This window comes from Thunnus albacares, chromosome 6 (assembly GCF_914725855.1).
Source record: "Thunnus albacares chromosome 6, fThuAlb1.1, whole genome shotgun sequence".
Lineage (NCBI taxonomy): Eukaryota > Metazoa > Chordata > Actinopteri > Scombriformes > Scombridae > Thunnus > Thunnus albacares.
In genome coordinates this window covers 34,938,891-34,949,908 of record NC_058111.1, presented here as the reverse complement: position 1 = coordinate 34,949,908, position 11,018 = coordinate 34,938,891, and the positions used below count along the sequence as shown (strand labels likewise).

The window sequence follows — 11,018 nt, the reverse complement described above, 5'->3', positions numbered from 1 at the left end:
CTGATCTCCATTATGGGTCGAAAGAAGTGCTCTTTTAGGAAGGCCAGGATGTTGGTAGATCCTGGGTGATCGGTGATCCTAGAAGGTGTCCCCACTGAAGGGAGAGGGTTCTAGATCATTTAGATGGTGAGCAGGACAGGTGTAGGACCAGGATGGAATGAATGAAATGATGTGAAGCCTTTACCTGTGCTCTATGTCCCTAGAGATAGTTCCCACTATGCAGGACTGGGAAAGGATGGTCACTGGAGCTCCAGTACTCTCTTCAGCACAGAAGTGGCAATAAAGGGCAGCTGGCTTCATGTTCTTGGCACCTATGCTGTAGGACAGTGTTAAATTAAAATGGTTGAAAAAAAACACCTTGCCTGCCAGAAGTTTACTTTCTTGACTGTGTGAATGTATGCTTGGTTTTTGTGGTGTTTCCGAACTAAAAATAGATGTTCCCTCCCCCCCTAGCTTTCCTCTTCCAAAGCTAATTTCACAGCCAGCATTTCTCTTTTGCCAAATGCATTCTGTGGGAGACAGCTTGTGGGAAATAGGCACAAGGGTGAACACTGACTCAGAACAGACCTCAACACCAGCAGCAACAACCTGAATGATAACCTGTCAAACAAGCTCATGTTGAACCAGGATGGATTGGTATAAACTGATCTTTGAGATTCGGGCATGTCTTTTTACCTTTTTGATGTATATGTATGTGTATTTAAAGGATACGTCTGGTGACATTCTATATTTTTCTTATAGTCAACAACTCTCATGGGCAGTCCGAAACCAGCAATGAACTTATCTACTTACAAGTATTGTGTGTGTATCTAAGCCTGATATATCTTATTCCTCTGTGACATAGAGCTCCACTGTTGTCCAAAAACTATTAAAAACACATCAATGAGTCACACTGTTGCACTGGGTGAAATGTTCCTTCATTACCATGAACACACACACTGTAATTTATTGTGACTCAATCCCACATACACTGTCCTGCTGCTACAAATACTAACTAGAGCACCAAATGTGGATTCATCCGCCATCAAAAATAGTCCACAACAGAAGCACTATTTCCTCATTTTGAGTAACATTTGCTAAAAACTACAGTGACCAGCTATTTAAACACACACACACACACACACACACACTCACACACAAATGTATTTTGCATATTGTTATATTACTTGGATGTTTGAGTTTCACTGTCCAGAATGATCTATGTGCAGTTTATTTTCACATTAATCTGCTGAAGGGAGAAAGTTTCTTTGTTCTCATCATAAATCTGAATTTAACACATGGATGTACAAGCAGGATTTGTGACATCACAACTAGTGTGGAACCAATCTTGGTCCAGTATTCAACTTACACATGTGGTAACTTGAACTTAGACTTCTCAGTGAAGTAGGATGCATTCAGCAATTAAACTTTTGGAAAGAACAATATTTTCTGATCAATAGATTCCGTATTTTTCAATGAGGGAGCACATGTCCTTTTAAAGGATAAGGTAAATAAAACCCTCACATAAATACACATTAAAATACACAAAGTATGTATGTATCTTTAAGGATAAGGCTGGCGGTTTTCTGCATTTTTCTTATTGTCAACAAATCTCATGTGCAGAGCACAACAATGAACTCGTCCACTAACAACTATTGTGTGTGCATCAAAGTCTGATATATCTTATTCATCTGTGCCGTAGACCTCTGTTGTTGTCTGAAAAGTATTAAAAACACGTCAGTGAGCCACACCGCTGCCACATGATGAATTGACTTTATTAAGGCAACGCCTTCATGTAGAGTTTTATTTTGGAGGTGGTGACCGGAAGTGTCCTTGTTTTGATCATGGCGGGCTTGTTGGTGATACTCCAGCTCTCCAGTGACTGCCACGTCAAGCCCCGTAAGAAATAGACCCGCAGGTTTGTAAGTTGTACAGTACTGTACTTTCTGTCGTAACAAACCTGACATCTGCGACTCCGCAACAAACAGCGGATGAGCGGGCCAAAAGCTTTCAGCGTGGAACTGTTCTCAACTCTGACTCCACTTGTAAGGTAATAACTCTAACTACCAAACTCACTCAACTAACCGTCAGCAGTATTTCATCAGTGCTGTAGCTAACATGTCCTAAAGTTAGTATCAGCTAACTAGCACGAGGAGCCGGGTTCAGGACCAATATGTTCACCAACTTCCTCAACAGCACATAACGCTAGAGAGAGAAAATGTGCAACAATGTGGCTAAAACTGACACCTACTGTTAAGCTAGCTAACCCCGGTACCCTAACAGTCACTTCACTGCCGTATGGTGTTGCTACTAACAGCGTACTTACAGCGTGTAATATTAGCTTGACTACTGCTGGGCCGCAGTTGTGCTCATCGACTACAGAGTTTGGGATATAAAAATGACGACATTTTTTTCTTGATTTATTTATTTTTTATTCGACTAAATTAACGGTTGTTTGACTTGTCGGGAGAGTAACCCGTACGTAATTAACTGTCACAAATACAGACGCAGCATAAAAACCATAATAGTGTTTTTACGTATTGTAACATGTTTAGCACAAATGACGTTTTAATATTAATATTAGTGATGCAGCATGGTGTTGTGTTTAAAATGGCTGCTGTAGTTTTTGCTGCCCTCTAAGCAGCCATTAGTTTCCATTTTCTTCCTGTTTAATGAACAGACGCTTGAAACTTTTATCAAGTCGAAATAAGTAGTTAATTCATGTTCATTAAACACTATTACAGTAAAGAAGATGTGTTATTATTATGTAGTAATCATGCAGTTACATGTGTGTATTAATTGAATAGGTCTACACTGTGTTCCTTATTAGATATTCAGTCCTTCATGTTTGCAGCTGGTAGGGGATAAGGCCGATGTTTCACCGCATTTTTTTTTACTTAGACTAATTAGGCTTAAGATTTAGTCACTTTAGTCTTATATTCAAAAACATTGCATTGTGTGATATTTTGCGAAACAGGTTGATTGCACATGCTACAATGATTTGTGCATTCAGTTTTACCTTTTGCAAGGTAAAACTGAAGAAACATAAAGTCTGACCTGCGAGCTGGAGATCGCATCAAAACAAAAGATGAATTCATCTGTTGTTTGGACTTCAATGAAGTGAATGGAAGGTATGATGAATATTCATAGGACATGCAGTGTATGTGATGGTGCCTTTATGCCATATAGATGATTTCTGGAGACCAACTGATACTGGATTTTTAAAGCCAGTACCAATGTTAATGTTTGAGAGTTAAAAAAAAAAATAGAGCTGCAATTGGTTTGAATTAATATGAACTAAGCAGGAAAATGAGACTTAACTAGATAATATAGCCATTAAAATAGTTTTTAAAACCAGCTCTGCAATAGCTGCTCTGTACAGCAGTTTTATCCAAGTTAGGAAGTTACCTCCAAAAATCATCAATTGAAAACACTTCCTCAGTGTTCATAGATATTACAATTTTTGGATCACATGATTCTTTTGATGCATTAATAATATGAAATCATACCCTGTTTACTTGTACGAGTGTTCCAAATCAGATTCACCAAACTCTCTTAAACATTCATTTTCATTTTCGTGAGATCTGATCATTAGCCCCCAAAATTGCCATGTAAGGCTCCATGTTCTGATCCATGTGTGGTTGAGTTTCATTCACAGAAATGTTACCGAAGCGTAAAAATCTAGTGTGACAGAAATAAAGAGAGAATGCTTCCACATATCATAGTTAAACTCCACATTCATTCTGAATGAATGTGCATCTTAACTGCATTAAGACATCATTTTAAATCAAACAAGAGTTTTCTTCTTGTGAAGAAAGTTAGACTATCTGTTTGTACGTTAAAAAAAATGTAAAAAATTATTGAATTAAATTGATGAATGTCAAAAATCTTCTTAAATCACTCGTCATACTTTAGAATGAATCTGTTCATATGAGTGGTTCTTGCATGATGCCCAATGATTCTTTCTAATCTGAGTGCTATTATGTTTGAGAGTATTTAAGATGTATGATTTGGTGGTGAGATAGGGCCTGTACCAGGTATATAGAGGTTCATCCTTGCTGGGTTTTAGAAAGACATGAATTGAGGAAAGTTGTAAAGACTTGGGTAGTGATCCCTTTTCAAATGATTCATTGAGCCTAGCTGTTAAGAGGAGGTACAAGGTGATCAATAAATCTTTTTAAAAACCATCTAGCCCTGGTAATGTGTTTTCAGAGATATTATACATCAGTTACTTCTTTTTGTGTGATGTCCTCATCCATCCATTCTCTGTTGTGCCCATTTACTCATTTTATCCATACTGATCCTGATAGCAATTTTCAAAACATTTATTGATTCCAATAGGATCATTTGTAATGTTGCACTCTGGATCTTTGATAGATTTTAGTAATTGTTCTTGTTCTTGTTTTTTGATCATCAAACTCAGCAGTTTTCCTGTCTTCTCCCCTTTCTCATAATAATGATACCATGTCCTTGCTATCTTTCTTTCTGCTTTAGTGGTCATAAGATTTTTAAACTCAAGTCTCTTTTGTGTTAGCACATTTTGTGACTGTACATCTTGAGTCTGTGCATGTTGTTTTTCAAGGTTGTGAAAATCTTCTTCATTCACATTCTTTCTTTGCTCTTTACATCTTGCCCAGAGTGAAATACTCCGTCCTCTAAGATAAGCATGTCTCAGCATGTTCATCTATTCTGGAATATGTGCTATGGATATGTGTCTTATGTGATATATCTGATATGTTTCTGTGTCTGTCAGGTCCCTGTGAGTACAGTGAAGACATAGAGCAGGCGGTCAGGAAGACATCATGAGGCAGCTCAAGGGCAAACCCAAGAAAGAAACATCCAAGGACAAGAAGGAGCGGAAGCAGGCCATGCAGGAAGCCCGACAGCAGGTGGCCACCGTAGTACTGCCTACGCTGGCCGTAGTGGTGCTGCTCATCATTGTCTTTGTCTATGTGGCCACCAGGCCTGACGCTATCGAGTAGACATCAAGGTTCTGCTTAAAAGACATGAACTCCCAAACTGACTGGGGTTGGACAAAATGACAATGGCTATACCCAAAGGATTACCTGACAACCGTCCCTCTGTAGGCTAGCCTCTGGCCTCGTCTCTGTCCCAACATATCTACCGTTTGTCTTAATGAAAGCCTCCTCCAAAGTGTGTTTCTTTGCTTTAAGCAGGATTCAAGCTGCAAAAAGAAGAAATCAAAGCGAATGGAGAATCAGTTGCTCCTTGGTGCCTTCAGGTGGATGAAGATGATGTATGACTTAATTTTATCATGTTCATTTTAGAGCAGCAGGTGGATTCATGTTGTTTCTAATGATGTCTTACATATGATGCAATATCATGCATACCAAAGGACTTGTGCACAGCTTGCCAAGTTTGACCAGAGGTGTTCCAAAATGTTTAAACAGGTGAATGGTCAAAAACAGTTTTCCTATTGTGACTCAGTGCTGTTGTTAATGTTTCAAGTCAATGCAACATGAGCCTGGTCTCAGACATTACCACTGTATGAATGAAAAGAGTTTTAGGGAGAAAGAAGGCTTCAGGAATGCCAACAGTGTGAACAGCTGAGTGCAGCTCTAAAGTATCGTATTGAATGTAATTGTAGAACATGTAGGAATGTGTTATACTGAGTCCAGTGTCTTCAAACACACCACAAGATGACACCTGAGTTTCTTCATCTTTAATGTGAATGCTACCCTGTTTTTTTCTCATTAAGTTATTGACAACCATAGCTTTGAGTCACTCGTGACATCTGTGCAGATGTAATAAGGTGCCTTAACATATTTGCAACTGTATTATTTCAGTTCAATAAATGAATTTTTGAAATAGTTTTGTCTGTGCTTAAGAGTTAATATCATTTTTGTTTCTGCACACATATCTGTAATGCTGCTTTGCAGTGGAGCCAAAAATGTATCTCCATGAGTATGTGGCCTGAACGGGTGGGACAGGTATTATACATTTTTAGATACTACTGAGTACTGTAGTGTAAATAATAGTCAATATAGGACTTGCTTCTACAGTTTTACAGATAGTCATACTTTCTTCATATGTTTGAATAGCAATCAAAAAGCAGAGATTTTGTGCGGGCAAAATCAGAAGCTATAGGAGGTCCTGGAAGTCACAGGTAACAGTGAAGCTGGACACAGCCTGCACTATGTAATCCAGTTCATGCAACTGCCTTGCAGTAAACCTTAGAATGTTTGTAGTTAGTGAGAGTGCTGAGATGTTGGGATTGTTTTTGTTTTTTTTTGTTCAGTTTTGAGGTTTAAATTTGTGACAGCTACTGTATCATATTTTAATGTGTTGATGATGAAGCTTCACATTGTTAGTATTTACTCCCCAGACTGAAAGCCCTAGTAGCACTTCCTAGAGGCTGCAGTGTTGAGTAGCAGGAACAACATCAGGAAGATTTTTGCTTCACCAGTAGATGGGCTAAAAGAGTAATATTTGTCCTGATGGTGAAAAAGGTAATGGAGCCATTGAAATCAGGTTTATCTCTTTGGGAGCATGACTATGTAGTGTTGTATCACAACACATTTGTATAAAAAATTCTTACATCATTAGCTGAAAAAGATTTTTATTCTCTTATACTTGTGTCATGAGATGTAACAATAAGGTAACTTGACTTGACATTAACTTCAGTACTTCCTTTGTCCCTTTACATTTGCATAAAATCATGTAATATTACCACTCAGTTACTTAGTATTATAATAAAATCCATTACTCACTATTTCAGTGTGTATACATATATATATATATATATATATAAAGACTGTGTATCATCATAAATTTGCATGACTCCCTGCATCATTTAATTCATTTTTCTGTCACCATATTTATGAATTAAATTATATTACTATATTTGCCTAAAATCTCTCATATCACCATGCCTCATGTCACTATCATCATTTGATAAAACTACTGACATCATTTGACAAAAAAATCATAATTCAAGGTCCACTGTGTAGATTTCTTCTGATGCTGTGTTGTGCTGTTTGCAACTGAGGAAATCAAACTCTAACAGTATCATCATACATACAGATCCCTTCCTATCCCAAGTTGTGTGTGCCTACACAGCGCTATTGATGATGGTGCCACTGTTAAGTTCTAGCCAACCAATTCTGATAGGATCACTACAGGCTGGGCAAATGTGGCATGAGACAATGAGACACTTCCTAACTGCCAGCAACCGCTGAAGATACCTCCTCCCCATCTGCATCCCACTATCTCCCCTTTATTGGACAAATGTATCTTAAGTTTGAGTGTGGCCATATGGGACAGACGAGTTTACAGGGGTCCTTTACAGACCTAACTTAGTCATCATTATTCTTTAATTGTTAGATTCCTGTTATTGTGAAAAAAGCTTTGAAATATAGGCAAGCATGAAGCGAGATTAAATTTTAAAAAATCACAATTTAACAGTCAAATAATAATATATAATAATAAATAAAACAGAATTATCTGTGTACTTTACAGACTTTTACTGGTTAGTCAAACATTTCTTAGGAGGTGTGTGCGGTCTGGAGGAATTTGGGCCCTTGACCTCAGTGTTTCTAAAATCCTGCCTATGGCTCTGTGAATATGTGACTCCCATGTCCTTACTGACCCCACAGAGTGCTGCCCTTAAAACCAATTCCTCACCAGAGTTCATGAGTGGTGTGAGCAGACATAACATGGCATGTTCTCCAAAATTCCACACCATATGGTCCCTCAACCTGTCCACTTGCAAGGCCATAGCCAGGGATTTAGATATGCTGAGATCAGGAGTCCAAATTCCCTGAGAAATTTTTGCCCCACCACCAAAAATGTATTATCATTTTCACCCTTTAATATACTGTAATTTCTGTACATTTTATCTCCTTACATGAAGGCTGAGTGATGGAAGAAGTACTCAGATCCTTTACTCGAGTAATGTAAAAATAAAGCTAAAGTTTCTGCAATCAGTGTTACTTAAGTAGAAGAACCTAAGTATCATCAGCTACATGTACTTAAACTCACTGTGGAGGCAGCATGGCCTCTGTCAATACCAAATTAAATTTAAATAATAATGGATTATTACTGATGTATTAATATTCAAGCAGCACTTCAATGCTGTGGCTGGTTGAGCAGGAGCTAATCTGAACTGCTTTACACACTGTTACGTAGTTTTATGTAAAGCAATATATCAGATTTATATTAAAGCTGACAAAATTAGTTAATCTACGGAAATTTGATTGTACATTTTTCAATAATTGTAATTTTTAAAACAGAAATATCAATCATTCCTCTATTTTATGTCATTTTAAACTGAATACCATTGGGTTTTGCACTGTTGGTTGGATAAAAAATGGACATGTTGTGACATCACCCTGGACATTTCCAGATATTTAACAGACCAAACAATTATTTGATTAATAGTCAATTATCTTTTATGGCTCTGGAGGAACCTTTTGGAAGTTTGAAAAAATAACTGATGATGTCATCAGGGTTAACTCAGCTTGGATTTGGAGATTCAATATTTTCAATAGAAAGCTTGTGTTTCAAACATTGAGTTCAGAAGACTTGTGCATTTACCAGACAGCAGGGGTCTAACAAAAAATTCTATTAGTTGCATTATGGGAAGTGTAGGATCTAGTGTTTCTGGAGTTAAGTCCCATACTAGAGACTAAAAGTCAGGATATCAATCCATCAATCAATTTTTATTTATATAGCGCCAAATCACAACAAAAGTCATCTCAGGACACTTTTCACATAGAGCAGGTCTAGACTGTACTTTAATTTACAGAGACCCAACAATTCCCCCATGAGCAAGCACTTGGCAACAGTGGTAAGGAAAAACTCCTCTTTAACGGGTAGAAACCTCAAGCAGAACCTGGCTCTTGGTGGGCGGCCATCTGCTTTGACCTGGTTGGTTGAGAGAGAAAGAAAGAGGGGGGGGGGGGGGGGGGGCAGAATAATAACAATCATAACAATAACAATAACAGCAGTAGCAATAGCCAGGGAAGGACACCAACAGAACTGCAAAGGACCGCAAAGGCTAGGCCTGCAACCCAGGGTTTCCTGCGAGATGAGAAAGCACAAAAAACTCCGGAGAAGAATGCAAGTTAGTAACATGCATTGATGTTACATGAATGCATACAGATGGAGAGGAGGAGGAGGAGAGAGGAGCTCAGTGCATCATGGGAAGTCCCCCAGCAGTCCTATAGCACCACATAGCGCCTATAGCAGCATAACTAAGGGCTGATCCAAGGTGAGCCTGGTCAGCCCTAACTATAAGCTTTATCAAAAAGGAAAGTTTTAAGCCTACTCTTAAACATAGAGAGAGTGTCTGCACCCCGGACCGAATCTGAAAGATGGTTCCACAGGAGAGGAGCCTGATAGCTGAAGGCTCTGCCTCCTATTCTACTTTTAAAGACTGTAGGAACCACCAGTAAGCCTGCATACTGGGAGTGCAGTGTTCTTGTGGGATAATACGGTACTATGAGCTCTTTAAGATATGATGGTGCCTGACCATTAAGGACTTTGTAAGTTAGGAGAAGGATTTTAAATTCTATTCTAGATTTTACAGGAAGCCAATGTAGCGAAGCTAAAATGGGAGAAATATGATCTCTTTTTCTAGTATGTCTTGCATGTTCCCCAAAGTTATAGGGAGTGAAAGTGCAGTACTAAATCACTGGAGTAACCCATTGAGAAAAACATTTTAGCATGTTTTAGCTCATTGTTTTGTTTTTACAACCTGGAGTTTCCACCAACCTGGTGTCCAGCAGCAGCAGGCAGCTGTTTTCAGAGGAAAAGCTCTGATAAAACTGCTGTCCACTACCTGCTCAGCACCAAACCAGACAGACACAGTCAGAGACGGGCTGGTGAACTGTGAACATAGAGCATATTTTTCTCTGGAGTCGGTGGAGCCGAATGAATATTGAACTTTTGCTGCCCCCAAGTGGCCAAAAATATTGAGTCTAAAAAACATTATAATCAGCCGTAAAAACAGACACAGTGGTTGTCTGACATCACTCCCTACCTTTTATTACCCTTTAACTTTATTTATTGTCTACCATTTTATTTAAATGTGCAAATTCTCAGTGTAAACTTTATGCTCTATAGTGTCAAACATTCCCAAAATGCAACAAAAATTAGTAATGGCATGGCAGAAATCCCACATGGCTTTGCATTTGATAAAGGTGAAAATTACAGCTGTGCAACACTCCACCTGTTGGTAATGACACAAAATGATGATGATTCATAACTGCCTGAATTTTTACTGCTCACGTACAGTAAACTACTGAGTGTTTGTTAAATAGGGAATAGTGAATGAGGGAATGAGGCAGTGATTTCAGACACAGTCAATGTGTAATTTGGGTGAAAGTCTCTCTCCAGTTGTTAAGACCCCTAAACTCCAAGGAACAACACAGAGGACATGATCTCAATGTCCTCAATGGTAACTACAGCCTTAGCCTCGCGATGACTCTTTCACTTGAATTTCATAAAACTGATTGAGATGTTTTACATGTCAAACTACACCTGACTGACTAGTCATTTTAATACTGGAGAAAAACCCTACTTAATTTCTGTAGAAGTAGCAGTGATCCTTAATATAAAAGATCTGTAACAACCTGTGTTAATATGTAAAATATTATATTAGTTCTGGTTTCCTTGATTTTTAAATGTTCCTGTTGTATTCACAGCCTCCATGACAGATGTTTGTTAGCACTATGCCCATTCCCATGTTCATTTAAAAATAAATTAGTGTCATCTCCAGATGGTAATGTATCTTCTTAACTTTGTTTATTGCCTTTAATTTATCAAAGATCCCCTCCAGGCATGTTTTGGGCCAATAATAAATTGTGTCTGGCATGTTTTTTGCCACAAAAAATATTCAGTTGCCTTGTTAAAAACCCTTCAAATGACATTTAGTACTCCTTCTCCCTCATTGAAAAATCCAGAACCTATGACTATGCAAATATATTTCATTTCAGAAGTTAAAGTGCTGAATGCAAGATATGTCTAATTCAGCGTAAAGTCTGTTGTGAGTTATGGGCACTGGAGACTTGAGGTTT

General features: G+C 38.2%; 1 long non-coding RNA gene across 1 annotated transcript; it reads left to right on the top strand.

Moving 5' to 3' along the window:
- Nucleotides 1–1,806: 1,806 nt before the first annotated feature.
- On the top strand, nucleotides 1,807–5,810 carry LOC122984576. Its single transcript, XR_006403920.1, has 2 exons — nucleotides 1,807–2,029; nucleotides 4,733–5,810. It is a non-coding gene; the product is annotated as an uncharacterized LOC122984576 (long non-coding RNA).
- The last annotated feature ends 5,208 nt before the right edge of the window (nucleotides 5,811–11,018 follow it).